Below are 19,983 nucleotides of genomic sequence, written 5' to 3' on the forward strand. Positions count from 1 at the left end.
TGATACCTTTGGCTTCTTGGTTCCCACCTGTCTTAGCTCAGGCTGTTGCAACAAAATCCTCGAGACGGGGCGGCTTAAACAACGGGCCTTCCTCTCTCACAGCTCTGAGGCTGGGAAGTCCAAGATCAGGGTGCCAGCAGGGTCGGGTTCCGCGAGGGCTGTCCTCATGACCCACAGACAGCCACCTGCTTGCCGGTCCTCACAAGGTGGAGAGAGAATGCCATTTCTCACCTCTCTTCTTCCAAGGGCACTAATCCCATCCAGAGGGCTCCACCCATGACCTAATCACCTCCCAAAGTCTCCATCTCCAGGTCCTATCACACTGGGGCTTAGGGCTTCAACATATGAATTCTGGGCAGATACGATAACCAGTCCATGATACCACCTCGATTTTAACGACTTCTGTTTCCACACTATAGGCGTTTCCACCCCCACCTGCTGTGTCACTTGGCCTTTTATTCATTGGCAAGCCCAGACCTCGCAAGCTGCTCAGACAACGCAGGTAAGGACAGCAGGCTCCTTAGTGGCCAAGGCCCAGCGCCTGGAAACGGCTGGATTTCTCTTACTTGTGTAGCCCCAGGACTAGGGCCCTCGGGCCCCAGGCGATGCTTGGCTTCACTAACCCAGTTCCCAGGCATGAGCCGCCTTTCCCCTGCCAACTGCGCCAGGTCCCTACTAGGACTGGGGTTCAGGCCAGTGACAAAGGAGCTGCTATGAAAGGAACTTTCTCTTCTGCGATTTGAGCCTGGACCAGGAACTAGCAGTCCTCTCGCAACCACGAGGAAGAAAACTTGCCGAGGCTGAAGCTGACGATACGGAAACGCAGCTTAAAAACGGAGCGAGGGCAGCCGGCTTCTGGTCACAGAACTTGAGTGGCTGGGTTAAGCCTCCACTGCTTCTCAGTTACATGAAGCAAAACGTTCTTGTTGTTCAAACCAGTGTGAGTTCCCACCAGCTATTTCTGACGGAGTTCTTGGCCGGAGCCGAGATTCTCTGCCAGGGGCCTTGACTCTGCACCTGACAACCCGCTGGCCTGAGCAGTCAGCCCGCGAGGTAACGACGCCAGGGGGAAACTGCCACGCCTGCCGCGAGCTGGACGGCTCAGCGCTGACCGCCCAAAGCTCCCTCCGCAGCTCCAGACACCCCACCTCCTCCTCACCCTATCACGATTCTGCCACCCACAGTCTGCCCACTCCCCAGTTAACCGGTCAGCTCTCTCCTGAGCTCTCCTGCTGACCTAACCTAGACCTGATACGCTGACGTCTGGTACCGCCGGGTCCTCTGGGCCAGATCCCAGCTCTGGGGGCCCCCTGACACCTGCTTTCTTCGTCCTGGGGCCGCAGAGAGTAAACAACAACAGTAACACACACACTGTCTTGACAGGGTCAACTATCAATTCACGCTATTTAACCTCGGTGCCCCTTCTCCGCTGCCGGCCTCTGTGTCACGTTGTACGGGCCTTTCCCACACAACTGCTATCTGACAAGAGACCTACGTACCTAGCAGCCGACGCGGCCGATGATCTGCCAGCGACTGGCCCCGGAATTCAGGGCCCAGTGGCACCTGTGCCTGGTGAAGCTTTTGGCAATATGTCGGGAGCACCACAGAAAATAACTTTATTCAAAGTCAAGAGTTTAGCTCTCTGCTGTGTCTTAATTGATGCAGCCCGTCAAAGCAGGCACTGCCGCGAGCAAGGTATAAATCAACAACACAAGTAAACGGAAGTGATTAAAGGACAGAGCCACTTGAAAGCAAGTGTTGCCCAGTCTCCCCAAAAACATAACCAAACGGCTTTGCGAGAGAAGTTACAATGGTCTGCCTTTGTTTTTACTAAAAAGCACTAATAACAAATACTGGGAAATTCAACTGATAATTAAAGAAGAAGAACACTTCACTTCCGAGCTTTCATAAGTGAGGCAATGCTCTTTTCAAATGATTATAGTCTGGCAAGGCAGAGTCAAGGTACTTTGGTTTCTTTGTACTTTTCTCCCCTTTATTCCAGATTTTACACGAATGAAACACGATGAGTAATTCCTTCTCTTTGGATCCTTCAGGATATTATTTAAACACTGGCATCTGGTCTAAGGGAAACTTAATGCTAAGTCAGAGGAGTATTTGAAAAATAGTTTACATCTGCTTTTGTACCACCCACCCCTGAAGTACACAGAGCTAGTGGACAAAATGAGCCCACGGCTGGTCCTCGGGGTCCTGGTGCTGGCGGGGCTGGTGCCTTCGGTGTAACGCACACCCCGGCATTCCCTTTCATAAAGTGAGGGATTAGAGCCACCTTCTTTGTAGCAAAGTCGTGACCTCTATAATACTTCTTAAACTGAGGACAATGGTGGTCTCACTGAGCCTTAACACATGATTTCAATCTGATCCGACAGTACTTAAACCCAGAAGTCCAGGAGGCGAACGGTTGAGCAAGCTTGGGAAAATGTCCAGGGAACCAAGTGGAGAAGCCCAGTGAATTACGGAGAGTAATCACAACTTCAGGGCAATGGGGTGGGGGAATAAAACGATATTTTCTGAGTTGGTATCTGTTATCGGATTGACTAAAACTGTGGGCCCACTCGGATGTACTAGAAAGCGAAAACCAGACCCAAACCAAACCAAACCAACCCCCCCAAAACAGAAAACCCCAACCAAACAACTAGAACAACAAAATACCCCCCAATAAACCCCTTAAACTCCCAAATCCTATATTCTTTTCTTTTATCCCTCTATAATTTATTATATTAAGCACATGCATTTTTAAAACATTCCTACACACACACACACACACACACACACACACAAAGCGCCTTTTGAGAAGGATCCAAGAGCGGCAAAAAATTAGCAGTGGGAATTAGGGTGGTAATTAATTTTAGGAACAAGTATATTTTAAATTTCATACATTTAGACAAAATGGAAAAAGGATTAAGATCAGTTTGTAATATTTGTATCCTGAGGATAAACTTGCAGAACCTCGAAGAACGAAATGCACAAGAATGCAGCTGTCACAGAAGCCATGACAGGTGAGCAGTCACTTTTTTCCAGGGTCTCCCGTTGCCTGGGAAGGTTTGTCCCAGCCTCTACCCCTGCCCTTCAGACTGGGGCCCGACGCCTGGGACACTTCTGAGGGAGGTCACTGCATTTTGATAAACTAAAATTTGGTGACGAGGCCATTTAAAAAAAATTTTATTTTTGGTTTGTAAACAATTCACACATCAAAACCACGTAGGCTTTGTTCTCTGACGCATCCCCGGGGCCCTGCAGGTATTCTGAGCTGTCCAGTATACACAGTAAGACTTCGGCTCTAAGTCAAGAACTTTCTACCCACATCCAAGAGACCTTCTTACCCCAGTGACTTGTATTTCAGCATTTTTCTTTCCATAACTCCAATCCCCCACCTGGAAAATCCTCTGTAGTTAAGCACTAAAAGTCTATATAATTCATAACCACAAGGGCAGAGAAAACCCTAAAACCACCTGACGGCACGCAGCTTTTGGGGAGCAGCGTTCCTGGGATTACAGGCTGAAAAGGAATCAAAGCGCCTTCCGACAACAACACAAAGTCAGACCTACGTCTCCTCCTTTCCTGGGATGGAACAGAAGGGCTTCCTTTCCACTCTAGTTTTGCTAAAACTTCAGTGGTTTCTCTTCTCCCAGTTCAGCACTACTGATTCACAGTAAGAGCTGCTGCCATCACCTCAGCCGAGGACAGGCTTGCGCCACGCAGAACCCTCGAGGGACACTTCCCCCTGGCCTCTCCTTTCTCCATCCTCCCCACCACGCGGAATCCCGCCTCCCCCTCCCTTCCCCCCCTCCCCCCGCCCCGTTCCGGTGCCCAGTACTGTCACGTGTTCTCACCACTCTCCCAGCACAACTGTCCTTGGGTAAAGATGCTCTGATGGGCGACCACTTTGAGTCTCTAATGGAAAAATATAGTTCTGGTCCCTGATACCTGAAATCCTGCCCCGGTGATTTCAGCTTTCAGTGAGTGCGTAGGGGAGACATTTTGGGAGAGAGGGAACTGACCCTTCTCTCTTCACTGCAATCACACCACCGGTTTGACTTTGCCTGGTACTAAGACTAACTGTATTATCATTGCCTATCATGATTGACTCATGTCTCTTTCCTTTCCAAGATGTTACGACATTGAGCCCCAACTGTTAGATCAACTGTAACACCTAGATTTAGCGTCAGGGAGTGTTTTTTCTCAGGACTTTGTTTTTAGATTCGAGAGGCTATCGTGCCACGTTGAGGTGCATGTGTCACCACACCGATACAAAGGCAGGACCTGAGTTTGAGGGAGAGATGTGCCCAAGGAAGAGAATTCGGAAATCACCGCAGAAATGACTGTGGAGGCCCGTGGGGATAGATGGCGCCACCGAAGAAAAGAGAAAGTACAGCTGGAAGAAGTAAGGAATAGAGACCAGAAGACAGCTTATCTGTAATAAGGGGAAGCGCCAAAGCCTGAGAGTCAACAGAAGAGATTGTAAAGGAGGGTCTAAAACAGAGCAGAAAAATAGGATAATGCAGATCAACAAGCCAATGAAAGTTAACTTTAAGAATCTCTGCTACTTGGATCTGAGCTCCTCCAGGGAAAGATTCTCTCACTCATGCTACGCTCCAGGGCTAATGGTGCCTGGCACATAGTAGGTGCTCTATACATGTTGGCTGAATGAATAAGAGCCTTCTCCTATTAAAAAATAACTTGTTTCTGAGGAATTATTTACAATTGCCAAGATATGGAAGCAACCTAAGTGTCTGTCAACAGATGAATGGATGAAGAAGATGTGGTTCATATACACAATGGAATATTACTCAGCCATAGAAAAGAAGGAAACTTTGCCATTTGCAGCAACATGAATGGACTGGGGACTTGGAGGGCATTATGCGAAGTGAAATAAATCAGAGAAAGACAAATACTGTATGATCTCACTTATATGTGGAATATAAGAAATACAACAAACTAGTGAATATAACAAAAAAGAAGCAGACTCACAGATGCAGAGAACCAGCTAGGGGGAACCAGTGGGGAGAGGGAAGGGGGAGGGCCAAGGTAGGGGGAGGGGATTAATAGAACCGAGATTTTATAATAACTATAAATGGGCTATAACCTTTAGAAATTATACAAAATTTTTTTAAAATTAAGAAAAATAACTTGTTTCTCTCTTCAGCGAGGCATGCCTTCTTTGAGGTTTATTGATTTTTGAAATATACTCCAATCACACTCTAATATGGTTGTGTACGTATCTTAGATAGACTTTCCTCCCGGGCGGGTCAACTCACTGTTCGGGTCCCTTCGCTTTCTGTATGTTGCTATAACTCAGTTGGAATTAAAACAACCTCGTAATTTAAAACCTCAGGACGTTTTCTGTTTGCTGGCAACACTTTGTACCCACAAATGCAAACACTTTTATCATTCTTTGTCACCTGTACCAAAAACCAAATACCAACAAGTTCCACCTTTAAAACACATCATGCATTCTTCAGGCTTCCACCCGACCTCGCCTTCCCCCAGACTTAGATGCTCTTAAATGCCACAGATCACAAAGAAGTGGAACCGGCAGCGATTCAGTAACATGATTTCTGCATGCGCTACAATCAATTTTTGGCAAGATTCACTGAAAAGGTCAGTGTATGCATAAACAAAAATCTAGCAGTTTTAAAGATTAATGAAAACGAAGTAGACATCAGTTCAGAATAATAAATCTGATTGTTAACCAACTTAATCCAAAAACGAATGGACTGTACAACTCACGTGTTCACTGATGAAGCAGCAAGTGCCCACCCTGTGCAAAGCACCATGTGGAGGCTCGGGCTGGGGGCACATGGGGCTGGAGGTACCAAGATTCAGCTCCGTGGAAATGACTGAGGAACTAACTCACGTTACTGTCCTCAAAGGAAGAACTCACTCCTGTACAGAAACAAAGCAGTGACTTCCCTGGCGGTCCAGTGGGTGAGACTCCGCAATCCCACTGCAGGGGGCCTGGGTTCGATCCCTCGCTGGGGAACCAGATCCCGCATGCACGCCGCGACTAAGAAGTCCGCGTGCCGCAGCTAAAGATCCCGTGTGCCTCGACTAAGACCCAGCACAGCCAAGATAAATAGATAAATATTTAAATAAATAAGTAAATGATTTTAGAAAAGAAATAAAGAATACACACATAATAGATATAACAGATAAACATGTAAGTATATAAAGCATTGTTTACTACTGTTTCCAAAGGAAAATGCATTTCTCAGATGTCTTTTGAGGTCACTTGGCTGTGCAGAGCACGGGTAAAACAAACAGCATGCAGCTGGGCGAAAAGGGACGTTCTCTAAGCAGGTTGCCAAAGGGAAAGCGGTGGTCAGTGAGCCAGGAATCTGAAGGTCAGACCACAGGGTGACATCGTAGAAAAGAGCCAAGAAGTCACTCCGTGATGGGTGGAGGGACATGTGGGAAGGGAGTGACGCTTCCATTTCACACATGTGAGAGGCTCTCCAGGTGTCACATACACACAACATACGTGCGTGTGTGTATACACATCTATAGGTCATGTACACTTGTGTGCATACACATCTACAGGCACATGTACACGTGTGTGCATACACATCTACAGGTACACGTACACATGTGTGCATACACATCTACAGGTACACGTACACGTGTATATATACACATCTACAGGCACATGTACACGTGTGTGCATACACATCTACAGGTACACGTACACGTGTGCATACATATCTACAGGTACACGTACACGTGTATGTATACACATCTACAGGTACACGTACACGTGTATATATACACATCTACAGGTACACGTACACGTGTGTGTATACACATCTACAGGTACACGTATATGTGTGTGTATACACATCTACAGGTACACATACACGTGTATATATACACATCTACAGGTACACATACACGTGTGTGCATACACACCTACAGGTACACATACACGTCTGTGTATACACATCTACATGTACACGTACACGTGTGTGTATACACATACAGGTACATGTACATGTGTATATACACATATACAGGTACACATACACGTGTGTGCATACACATCTAGAGGCACACGTACACATGTGTGCATACACATCTAGAGGCACACGTACATGTGTGTACACACAACTACAGGTACATGTACATGTGTGTGTGTGTGTGTATTCCTACTACAATATACCCTCTGCCCTCAAAGGTGTCTTAGGCTAGTAGGAATGACAAAATGTATACACAAGTAATTATAATGAAGGTGTGTGTCTAAATCCAACAAAGAGGAGCTAGCAGAAACCCTCAGAAACCAGAAAGGGAAACTCCTACACTTGTTGGTGGGGATGTAAATTGGTGCAGCCACTATGGAGATCAGTGTGGAGGTTCCTTAAAAAATTAAAAATAGAGCTACCATATGACCCAGCAATCCCACTCCTAGGCATATACCCAGACAAAACCATAATTCAAAAAGACACATGCACCCCAGTGTTCACTGCAGCACTGTTTATAATAGCCAGGACATGGAAGCAATCTGAGTGTCCATCAATAGATGAATGGATAAAGAAGATGTGGTACATGTATACAATGGAATACTACTCAGCCATTAAAAAGAACAAAATAATGCCATTTGCAGCAACATGGATGGACCTAGAGATTATCATACTAAGTGAAGTAAGTCAGAAAGAGAAAGACAAATGTCATATAATATCTCTTATATGTGGAATCTAAAATATGACACAAATGAATGTATCTACAAAACAGAAACAGACTCCCAGGCATAGAGAACAGAGCTGTAGCTGCCAAGGGGGGAAGAGGGGTGGGGAAGGGATGGATTAGGAGTTTGGGATTAGAAGATGCAAACTATTATATATAGGATGGGTGAACAACAAGGTCCTACTGTAGAGCACAGGGAACTATATTCAATATCCTGTGATAAACCATAATGGAAAAGAATATGAAAAAGAATATATACATGTGTACCCGAATCACTTTGCTGTACAGCAGAAATTAACACAACGTTGTAAAATCAACTATACTTCAATAAAATTTAAAGAAACCAAACGTCTGAGCAGAACCTGGGAAGCATTCCCACTGGAAATGAGTTAAGAGGCAGGGACGTGTTCTGTCATGACTCCTCAGCGCTGAGTAGAGACTCAGCCTGTGCACCAACCAAAACACAGGGGGATGAAAGCTGACACAGAAGTTGTCTCTGTTAAGGAATTATGTAATTACCTACGTAGATAAATTTAAGAAATCAACAGAAAATTTACTTAGAAAACTTAAGAATTATCAACTGAAAAATCATCAGAATTAATATTGACAATAGCTCTGGTTGGCTGGATATATACAAACAAATGTGAGTATGTCCCTAAACAACAGCAATAACTGTTTAGAGACTATAAGGGGAAAATCCACAAAAGGAAAAAAAATGCCATAATATATTTTGAAATAAATCTAAAAAGAAATGTACACCATCCATAAAAGGATACATTTCAATTGTACTGAAGATACAAAAGAAGACCTAATGAAATTCAGAGATGCAAAGATGTTAATTCTTCCCAGACTAATTCGTGAAGGTATAATAAGACAAATTCTAACCAATCAGTCATTCAGATTTTAAAACATGAAAGTTATTCTAAGATTCATATGAAAGTACAGATGCTTAAGAATAACTAGGACAGTTCTAAAAAAAGTGATGAGGGAAGACTTTCCCCTATAGATAATACGGTTTGCTGTGTACTAGTGCCCTTCTAAAGGTGTTCCTTGTAATACCTGACAATCCTCACAACTATTTTATGAGGTGGGCATTATTATTAACCCATTTTCAAGACAGGGAAACTTAAGCAAAAAAAGGAAACTAATTTGTGTGAAGTTCTACAGCAGGAAGTGGAAGTGGCATTGGGATTTGAACCCAGGCACTGGTGCTCCAGAGTCTGTTTCTTCAAGCGCCATAATCTATGACTCACGTGGGCACAGGAAGTGGATGGTCAGGAAAGGATACAAAGTCCCAAACAGATCCATGCACACGTGGAAAATGTGATTTTTGACAAAGTAGCATTTCAAATAAATGGCGGAAGACTATCTCAGTCAGTAAGTGGTACCAATAACTGGGTATATGTTTAGAAATAAAATTAGGTAAGATCCCTGTATAAGCTTCTATCATTGCTGTAACCAATTACTGTAAATGTAGCAGCTTGAAACGACACAAATCCATCACCTCCTCGCTCTGTAAGTAAGAAGTCTGAGCGGGCTGCGGGCTGCGGACTCCGCTGGTTTCTCTGCTCTGGTCTCACAGGCCAAAGTCCAGGTGTGGGCTAGCCCAGACTCTTACCTGGAGGCGCTGAGGGAGCATCTGTTTCCAAGCTCATTCGGGCTGTGGACAGAATTCAGCTCCCTGCAGCTGCAGAGCCGACGTCCGCCCTGCCTTGCTGGTTGCCAGCTGGGAGCCTCTCTCACCCCTTAAGGCCCCCTGCAATCCTCCTCATGTGCCCCCCACCATGGGGCACTGGACCCTTCTCACACCAAGAAGCTCTCTGGCCTCCCCTTCAGCTACCTGTCTTCTGCCTTCAACCAGAGAAAGTTCTCTGCCCTTAAAGCGGCCATGTGTTTAGACTGGGCTCACCACTTGCATAATCTGGGATAACTTCCATGTTTTAAGGTCACTGATTCTTAACTTCAGTTACATCTGCAAAGTCTCTTTTACCACATAATGTATATATTCACAAATTCCAGAGACAAGAGAATGAACCTCCTTGGGGAACATTCTTTTGCAATCCTTATACCACATGGTATATAGCAATAAATTTGAGGTGGATTAAAGTTAAATGTACAAAACAAAACTCTTAAAAGTAATGGAAGAAAATAAAAGAGAACATATTTTATAATCTTGGGTAGGGAGGACCTTCCTAAGCAAGCTTAGAAATCATAAAGAAAAACATGGAAGATAATGTTCTCAAAAGTTAAAACATTGAATAAAAAGACTAAAGATAAGCAACTGGGAGTAAGTATTTGCAACTTATTTAACAAATCATTAATATACAGAATTTGTAAGAAAATGAATTTCTATAGATCCAATTAGCAAAACAAATCAATAGAAGAGATTAGCAACGAATGTGATCAAGTATTTCACAGAAATGTAAATACAGATGGTCCCTGACTTATGATGGATCGACTTATGATGTTTTGATTTTATGATGGTGTGAAAGTGATACACATTCAGTAGAAACCATACTTTGAATTTTGATCTTTTCCTGGGCTAACGATACAATCTTTTCTCGTGATGCAGGGCAGGGGCTCCCAGTCATGTGATCACGAGGGTAAACAACCAACATACTTACAACCATTGTGTCCCCAGACAAACCATTCTGAAAAAAATTTCACTTTCAGGACAGTATTCAATAAACGGCATGAGATATTCAACACTATTATAAAATAGGCTTTGTGTTACATGATTTTTCCCAACTGTAGGCTAACGTAAGTGTTCTGAGCACATTTAAGGGGGGCTGGGCTAAGCTCTGATGTTGGGTGGGTGAGGTGTATTAAATGAATTTACAACTTACAGTATAGTCAACTTAGGATGGGTTTATCAGGATGTAACGCCATCGTAAGTCAGGGGAGATCTGTAGTGGATTTCCACTTCTAGTAACGGAAGCCTACATAATTCCCTCCCAAGTCTGCTTCAGTGTATTAGGGAACTAAGAAGCCAGGGAAGAACTATGGGGCCAATCCTGGAGATGGGAGAAATCAAGAGAACTTGTAAGTCTGGCATTTGGGGACATTTTAACACAGTGGCCTTTGCCACTTCTAGATTGGCTGGCAAGAGGTTGAGAAGCTGAACAGATCTTTTAACAGCCTCACAAAAGAAGTCAGGGGGACACAAACTGCAGTCCAGGAGTTCCTGGTAAAATCCCATGCTTTTGGGTGGAGCCCAAAGGGTTACACCCTAGGAGTAGGAGTGAATTGGAAACAGACCAGCCCTCTCCAAAACTGAAATCTAGCTCAAACAATCTCAGTCCCTGAAAATGGATTAAGGTTATTCAAGACGGCAAGTGCCGCTACCTGCTTACCTAGAAGCAAATGTAAATTCTCTTTGGAGACAATTATCATCATCCCAGGTCCCAAATTACTTCTATGAAGTTCTATATAAAATATCTGGCACACAATCAAAAGTAGCCAGGCTCACAAGAAAGCAAGACTATATGACCAAAAGCCAAGAGAAACAAATACAATGAAATGAGAACCATGTGAATTCCAGATAATGGTTATCAGACCTAGACTTTACAAGAACCAAGATAAATGTTCAACAAAATAAGAAAAATAGTTGTGAACTTCGTCATAGAACAGGAAACTAAAAAAGGAACTAAGTAGAAATTCTCTCTCTGGAAAATACAATAACCAAAATTAAGAATGGGTGTAACAGCAGGTTAGACACAGCTGAGGAGAGACTCAGTGAAACAGAAGCTAGATTAAAAAATATCCAGAATCAATACAAAACATAGGAAATATAGTTAGAAGATCAGATATATGTATATATACTTATAGTCTCAAAAAGAAGAGAGAATTAGGCAGAAGTTAAAATAGGAAATCTGATACTATTATAACCACTAAAGAAAGTATATCCATAATTAATTGAAAATATTCCAACAAAGAAAACTTCAGGCCAGATAGCTTAATCTACCAAACATTTTAAGGAGGAAATAATTATCAACACTGTACAAACTCTTCCAGAAAATAAAGAGGGAACACTCCATTTTGTTTTATGAGACCATCAAATTTTGATACCAAAATCTAGTAATATCATCACAATAAAAGAAAATAGCAGGCTAATCTCATTAATGAGCATAGATGTAAAAATTCTAAACAAAATATTAGTGAACCAAAATCCAGCAAAAGGTAAAAAGGGATAAGTCACCATGATCAAGTGGGGCTTATTCTAGAAATGCAACGTTGATTTAACATTAGAAAATCAGTCTATGAAGATCACTGCATTAGCAGAATAAAGGACAAAATTCATATAATTATCTCAAAAGATGGAAAAAAGGCATGTAAGAAACATCCATTTACGATTTTAAAAAGAAAAAAAGACTCTTGGTAAGAAGAGAAAGAAACTTCCTAAGTGTGATAAAGGGAATCTATACAAAAGTCAATTGTATTTCTAAGTACTGCAACAAACTGTGAGAAAATGAAATTTTAAAAATAATGTCATTTAAAATAGCATCATAATTGTCAAATACACAGGAATAAATCTAACATAAAATGTGCAAGATATCTTTACATAAAATGATAAAAATATAACAAAAAAATTAAAGAATGCTTAAATAAAGCAGAGGGATATTCTATGTTCATGGACTGAAAGATTTACTAGAAACTGACAAGTCCAGTCTAAAATTTATAGAGAAACGCAAAAGGCTATGAAGAACCTATCGTTAAAAGGTAAGCTTCACAAGAACAAGGATTTTTGTTTGGTTTGTTCACCGATGTATATCAGGGCCGGTAAAGGGCATGATCTATCACAGGCGCTCAGGAAATATTTGTTGAATTGAATGGAAATGTCGAAGGTATGTATCACTTGGGAGTTTAGAAGAAGAATTCACTCTGAGCTGTCATTTAGTTACCGCGGCACACACTGATTTACCATCTCATTTACCTTCCTCTGTTTATCAAGTCAAGCAAAACCTCAAAATCTTATGTGCTGAATGAAGCATTTGGGATCATTCAGTCCAGTTTTCCAATTTTCTCCCATTCTTTCTGCAGGGGCATTCATTCAAATAAAATCTTAAAGCTGAAGGGCAGAAATACAAGAGAGACAGTGGCTCTGGTTCCATAGGGGGTGCCCGGCCTGACACACCACCCTTCAGACCACTGCCATCTTTCTGCTGCTGCCCCTGTGAGACCCAGCACAGCGTCCGAACCTGGCGCCTGTGCCCTCTCTTGCCCACAATGGGCTACCTGCCGAGCAGGGAAGGGCCCCCCACGAGTTTGTCAGGGCCCACAGCAGTGGGCTGCGAATTCCTCTCTTGCTTCTTAATCAAAAATGAGACAATCTCCTGTGAGAGTCTCCCCGCTGCTTCTCCTCATCCCCTCTGAATAAACCTGAGTGTAAATCTCACATACGAAACCAAGAATGGATCTTTAAACAATGCTTTCTTTTATTATAATAATAGAAGCTCCTAGAAGACACCAAGTTTTCCATGTAGATTCAGTACGCTGAGAGCTGAGTAGGTACTAGGTTGTCTGATTCACAATCGGCCTTTTATTTCACAAAACTTTAATAATGCCAATGACGCTATATTCTTCACTAGTTCTACATTTTCCATTTGATTCAATAAATCATTCTTTACCTTGAAGGTTTTATAATACTCTTTTTCAAATTGGAACTATGTCCTCTAATATTCTGTGTAGAAATCCAAAAGGTGATTTACATGGAAAGTATATTCAAATGGCCTTTTAAACTTCTGAATTTTCCTTTGTATTAAAAAAAAATCACCTTTCTTTCCTTATTTCTAATTCAAATTGATATACATCTGATGTATCTAAAATGCCTCTGCTCTGTCATTTGTTTGACAATAAACAATTTCAGTTGCTTCTACCTCAAAATAGCCCTTCCTCAACAGGAAAAGGGGGTCTTTTCTGGCTGGACTATGGTAGAAAAGGAATTGCATGTAAGTGGCACTGTAGACTATCTGATACTCTTTCCTGAACGTGACAAGCACAGTAAATAGTCATCGGACATCTCTCCCTCTAACCGTGCTGACTCACCCACCCTCTTTACCATCTCTGTGTTTATCTCTTCTTTTACTTCCTCTTTCCAGCTGTTCACTCAATTCCATGAATTCAGCGCTTAGTAGTTGCCAGAAAAGTGAGCCCTAAAGACACGGCTCAGGGATACAGTCTCCCTTTTTATCTTCCTGGGAGACGATATCTGATTACCCAGGTTAATCCCTGATAATTTTCCTTGTCCTCCAATTTTAAAAGGTGGGGTAGGACCCAACTTCTTTTAAGCTTTTGTTCCTGCTTTTTTTTTAAGGGCCTCCATAATTTACTGATTTGGAGTAAATCATTTGGATTAAATCATTTTTGGATTTTAAAAATTAATTTAAAAAAAGACTAAACTTAAAGCCAAAACTACCTCAAAAAAAGGAACAAACCGAAAGAAGTGAGAATGCATGAGCACATCACTTCACCCTGGGCAGGCACAGCCCAGCTCTGAACCTGGCAGCCCCAGGTCAGAGGTCAGATCCCAGCACAGCCGGCCCGGCAGCCTCCACCCCTGCTTCATCGTTCCCCACCTCCCACCTGTGTTCACTAACGTGCATGGACCAAGAGCCACGCAGAAAATGCTTTCTGGAAAAACAGCTGCAATGATGCAGTGGGTGCTTTGTTGACACTTGGCTTTGATACGTCAGCAAAGCACAGGATTAAAACCACGAGGCGGGCGCCTCAGGGACCCGCCTGCTCTCTCCTCCAGCGAAGTTCAAAACAAAGGGAATCTCAAGAAAGCAATGCTGGAACACAGAACCCATTCACCCCACAGGAGCTGCTGCAAGTTATCCATTAAAAATGGCTCTGTGATCATCATGTATAGTTTCTGGCGGTGGTTTTGGGTACAAGTGTTTGACTTGCTTTGCCACTAAAATCTACCAGAATAACTGATTTACAAGGAATGGTTTGATGAGATGTATGCTTCAAGTGTTTTTCAGAAAATAGGGGCAAGTATTCAAACTCTCATTGAGAATAAGATGTGGCCAAAATTGAATGTGGTTCTATCCCTCATAACAACTCAAATTTTAGAATGATGCATTCATACCAGCTGTCTGGGAACAAAAGAATTAGTCTGAATTTGTAAATAAACTGTGGTTATAAAAATTACTTGAAACAAGCCAGAATAATAACCATTAAACATGAAAAGTCAGTAGAAGTCTTTGAATTATACTTCCGTTGCAATTATTATTCCTGTTTTCATAATGTGCTTAGGGATAAAACATAGTTCTGAGCTGTTAGTACTTTTAAGTAAATTTCACTGCAGATGAGTTAGCCCACAGCAGCTAAGACTGTGAAGTTTTAAAATCCATTATGGAAAATGGAAATTAGAGGCTTGGAAATCTGTAAAAGGCGAATTCTTCCTTTTAACAATTGTCATGATTGTTGCTTAATTGATTTTCTGTCTGCATTGCATCTTCCTCCGTAAGGCTGCCTGTGACTGTAGATTTGTTGGTTACCCTTGATGCTGACCGAGGTGGTTTAAAGATAAGCGGTGCTACCCAATGAAAGCTTTACATATATTGATGTTGGTTCTCCTAATGTTCATGTTTCTCCCCGACAGATCACTGGGCTTGGTGGGAGGCCAATACATTCTTTGGGAATACAAATGATAATGTTGTAACAGTACAGCAGGCGGAAGGAGCTGAGATGTTAACATTATCCCAAAGCTACTGATACCAAAGGAACCAGGGAAGGAAGCAGCAGAAAGCTAAATTTCTCAGTAGAGAAAATCAAGGGCTCCGTTTGTATTCATCCTGCTTTGGCCTTCTGAGGGCACCCCGTGGAAGAGACCTGCAAGGAAGGTCTGCCCTATTTCAGGGAAGAATAGAACGGCCGGCACTAGTGACAACATGGATGAACCTGGAGGCCATTATGCTAAGAGAAATAAACCAGGCACAGAAAGAAGAGCTCACTCATCTATGGAATGAAAAAAAAAAAAAAAAAAAAAAAGTTGAATTCATAGAAACAGAGTAGAATGGTGATTGCCAGGGGCTGGAAGGTGGGGGAAGCTTCTGGTCAAAGGGTGCAAACCTCCAGACATCAGATAGTTCTGGGGTCTAAATGCACAGCCTGGCGACTACAGTTAAAGATACCGTATTGGGTACCAGAAATTGGCTAAGAGAGGACACTTTTTTCTTTTTTTTTTCGGCATATTATGCTTTATTATTTCAAGAAAGGTAAAAATGCAACTGAAACACAAAAAAAGATTTGTGCAGTGTTTCATGATTCAGTCTTGGTAGGTTGTATGTCTAGAAATTTCTATGTTTCTTCTAGATTGTCCAATTTTTTGGTTTATAATTGCTCATAATAATATCTCATAATCTTTTTTATTTGTGAGAATAATTGTAATATCTTCTCTTTCATTTCTTTTTTTTTTTTTTGCAAAAGGATTACATATCCTTTCGGTATAATTGATAATCTAAGAGAGGACACTTTAAATGCTCCCACCACACACAAAAGCAACCGTGGGAGGTGATGGATTTGCCAATGAACTTCACTGTGGCAATCACTTCACAAGGCATGTCAAGTCATCACGCTGTACACCTTAAATACATACAATATTATTTATCAATTATACCTCAGTAAGACTGGAAAAACAAAGACTGAGGACACACAGAGGAAAGGTGGGCCATGTGGCAGAGGGTGCTGGCATCCTGCCCCGCCTTGGTTTTCCCTGGACCACGGACCCTTTGGTGCCTGAGGCCTGGGGAAGAGCCGAGGGCCACAGATGAGCCAGGAGAAGTCTCGATAATCCTACTCACCCCAGAGGAAAATTACGGAAAAAATCTGTAATCTTTATTTCCACAGAAGTCTAGACAAGAATGTGTGTGGAGAAAGTCCATCCAGACCGCGTGCAGGACGCGCGTTACAAAGCCTCTGTCATCACTGCTCAGGCGTGGTGGCCTCTGAACTCTCCACCCTCCGGCTCCCGGCACCGTGCGATGCTGCTAGTCCTCCCTCCACCCCGCCTCCACTTCCTCCTTTCTTCCACGGATTCACTGAGTACCACGTGGGCCAGGCGCTGGGCTAGATGCTGAGTGTAAGGATGAAGGGGACACAGTCCCAGCTCAGGGACCCTCCCTCAAAGAGCAAAGTCTCCCGATGGAGTCTGATGGGAAAACCTTTAATGGAGCTTCACGGAAAGTAGGACCAGAGCGCAGAGCAAAGGGGGACGGGGCAAGGCTGTCCTGAGGAAAAGACTCAGAAGAGCAGAGGCTCCACAAGCAATTCAGTTCAACAACGAGGGCTGGGGATGCCGTGAAGATGACAGCTGGGTCCTTACCCTCAAGGGGCTTAATGTTCAGTAGGAAACCATCTCTGGTTTTCACGACATTGCATTCTTCTGGCTCTGCTCTCATCTTTCTCACCATTTGTCCCCGTTAAATCCTCTCTGGACCGTCCCCTGCCTTCTCTGGTCCCTGGAACGTGGTCCAGCCCGTGGTTCTGCCCACGACCCTCTCCCCTCTCTGCTCTTCCTTGTCAACATCATCCGCCAAGATAATTCAGAAACATTCACACTTCTTTCTTAAGTTCTAGATCCAGATTTTCAACCTGGGCTCTTTCTTACATTCTAGATTCAGACTTTCTTTCTGGGGTTCTAGTTCAGAGTTTTAGCTACATGTCCCCAGAGGAACGTGTGGCTGCCAGCATCTCAGACTCTGCCTCTAGAAAATGGTGCTGTCGTCCACTTGGTATTATTTTTGACATATTCCTTTCTTTTACTCTCTAAGTCTGTGTTCTATGAATTTTAAGTGAGTCTTCACATCTACTCTTTTCCTCTTCTATTACCTTTGACAATATCCAGTTCAAGCCCTTTGGATTTCTCTTGTGACTAGTGATGTCAGTTTAGTGTGATAACATATGAATTCATCTCTTTTCGTCTCTTTTTCATTTTATCTTCTGCTGCTGGATTAATCTTTCTAAAGTAAAGACGCAATCATCTAACACTACCCGGTTAAAGAAAAAAATCCTCAGTGGCTGAAAACTGCTTTCTGACCAATGACCGAAGTCCCTGGCATTGTATCCAAGCTTGTTGGGTGCACAGTGCAGGGTAAGGAGTAGACAATAACAAAGATTTGATGCTATCACTATTTTTAATGGATGAAACGAAGGTAGCTAACTTCCTGGTCTTTTCCGCCCTCTTCCGCCCTCACTGACGCCCCCTCTGGCCAGGACGCCCCCAAGCCCGCTCCACCTCCTAACCCCTCGTCCTAGCCCAGTATCCCCTCTCTGCTGGCGACCAGCTCACGGGCCTTCTCCTCTGTGAAGAATTATAACCACACACATTGTACCCACGTTATGTTCTCTAGTTTCTGAAGTGTTTCACATGCATCTTGTTTTGACGTTCACGTGAACCCCGTGGGAGGTGTTATTACTGACATTTTAGGAGCCTGATATTTGGACCAGTTAAGTGACTTGCCCAAGACCACACGACTGGTGGTGGCAGAGGTGGACTTCTACCTGCAGTGCTTCCCTGCTGGGTCCTACTCGTCCTTGAAGCCTCTCCTGTTTCCCTTCCCTGTGTCTCGCTAGGGGTCTCAGGACAACCTCTGTTCCCTCCCCAAACACACGGAATTACCAGATTCACCTCTGCTGAAGCATCTGCTGTGTCTAGGCCTTAACTGGATATAAAGTGCCTGCTGCAAGGCTGTGACTGGAATATATTTTAAGACACTTTAGGGTGGCCTGTGCCTGCACAGCCCAGACCTGAATGCCTGGACACACCAGATGAGAACTAAACCAGCCAGTGGCTGAAACACGCCGGCCAGGAAACCCGAGAGGCCCCGGCTGCAGGTGCTGGAAACACTGCCTGCCTGTCAGCAAGCACCAGGCCCTGCCTTGGGTGGTGGACCCTTTCCCGCAGGGTCGGGAAGACGGCGGGCAGTACCAGTGCTGTATTCTTCCCGCACCTTGTGAGCTGAGCCTCTAAGCCTTTGGAAGAAAAGTAACGTCTTTTAAATGCCATGACTGCAGTCTACACTTTACACCCATCTCTGCTCTACTAGACTGTAAACTCCTTGCGGGCTGGAAGGAGAACTCATCCGTGTTTCTTCTCAGTACCTGTCATGGGCCAGCACAATACGCCTGTCAAAGGCATGCAATGTGGAGTAATTGTATGACACTGCTGTGAAATGCACGGCATTGCATTCTATTTATTAGGTCTCAAAGTATTAGTTCTTCTCACTAATTTATGTAAAAGAATCTTCTGGGAAACTGAGCGATCCATGTAATCAAAGCTATTCATACGTTCGAAACTGAAAAACCCCAGTTCAAAGCAGGGGTTTTGTTACATGTATATTAATATTTATATAATATATTATATTAGGTTCAAGTCTGACATTGTTTTGTGCCTTCGTGATAAATATATGCTTGCTTTGCACAGTGTTAAGAGCGCCAAGTAAAATTTTAGCCTGTTTCTTTTCTTCCCTCTCTTTTCTATAATTTATCACACCGAATTATTTTGGCAAGGGCTAGCAAATCACCTAGTCTCGCTGTGAGAAATGAAACACTGTTTGTTCCCGAATAGGAGATTTATTTTTACCCACAACCTGAAACCGAGTGATACACGCCGTAGATGCGTCTCACACTGTGGTCAATACAATGGAAAATCATATCCCGGGGTGGACGGCCTGCCTCCCCCCGCCCCGCCCCGCCCCGGCTCTGCCGTTGCCATGGTAGGGAAGTCATGGCCTTTTCCAGTGACTCAGTTTCCTTACATAACGAGGAAGTCTGGTCAGAGCTCTGATCTCCCCTCCTTTGCTGCAACTATGGGATTCTTGCTCGGATCTTATCGGGAATTAGAAATTATTAACTCCTGGTATGGAGAAAAAGAATGATAGCTTTTAATTACTTTCCTGTTTATGGATTACAGGAAAGATATGTTTCTATAAGGCTGACTTAGAAGGAAGTTGGTCTTTTCTAATTTTATTGGTGTTATCTTGACGCTTCACAAGGGGCAAATTAACCCTTTGTAACCACGGATGAACCAGCCTTCCCTGGGCACCCTGGTGACAGACCTGCCGAGGGTGTGGAGTTAGAGGAGAGGGTTGATGCCACTGAGGCCAGTGGTGGGCAGCTCGGGTACCACCCATCAAGACCTGATGAGAAGCAGCTTTTTGTGTTTAATTAAAAACACAACTTTTAGAATGCCTCATTCATTTTTTTGTTTTTATAGAATCAAAACACAGGAATTTTTCTTAAATGAAAAACAGAGACAGTTTCAACTTTTTTTTTTTTTTT

The 19,983-nt window shown here is 43.3% G+C and overlaps 1 protein-coding gene across 13 annotated transcripts in view; it reads right to left on the reverse strand.

The window, feature by feature from the left end:
- CEP112 (centrosomal protein 112) overlaps window positions 1-19,983 on the reverse strand; it is a 417,120-nt gene that overhangs the window by 19,501 nt on the left and 377,636 nt on the right. The window lies entirely within an intron of this gene.

The sequence above is a fragment of the Balaenoptera acutorostrata genome, chromosome 20, assembly GCF_949987535.1.
Source record: "Balaenoptera acutorostrata chromosome 20, mBalAcu1.1, whole genome shotgun sequence".
In the NCBI taxonomy this organism is placed as follows: Eukaryota; Metazoa; Chordata; class Mammalia; order Artiodactyla; family Balaenopteridae; genus Balaenoptera; species Balaenoptera acutorostrata.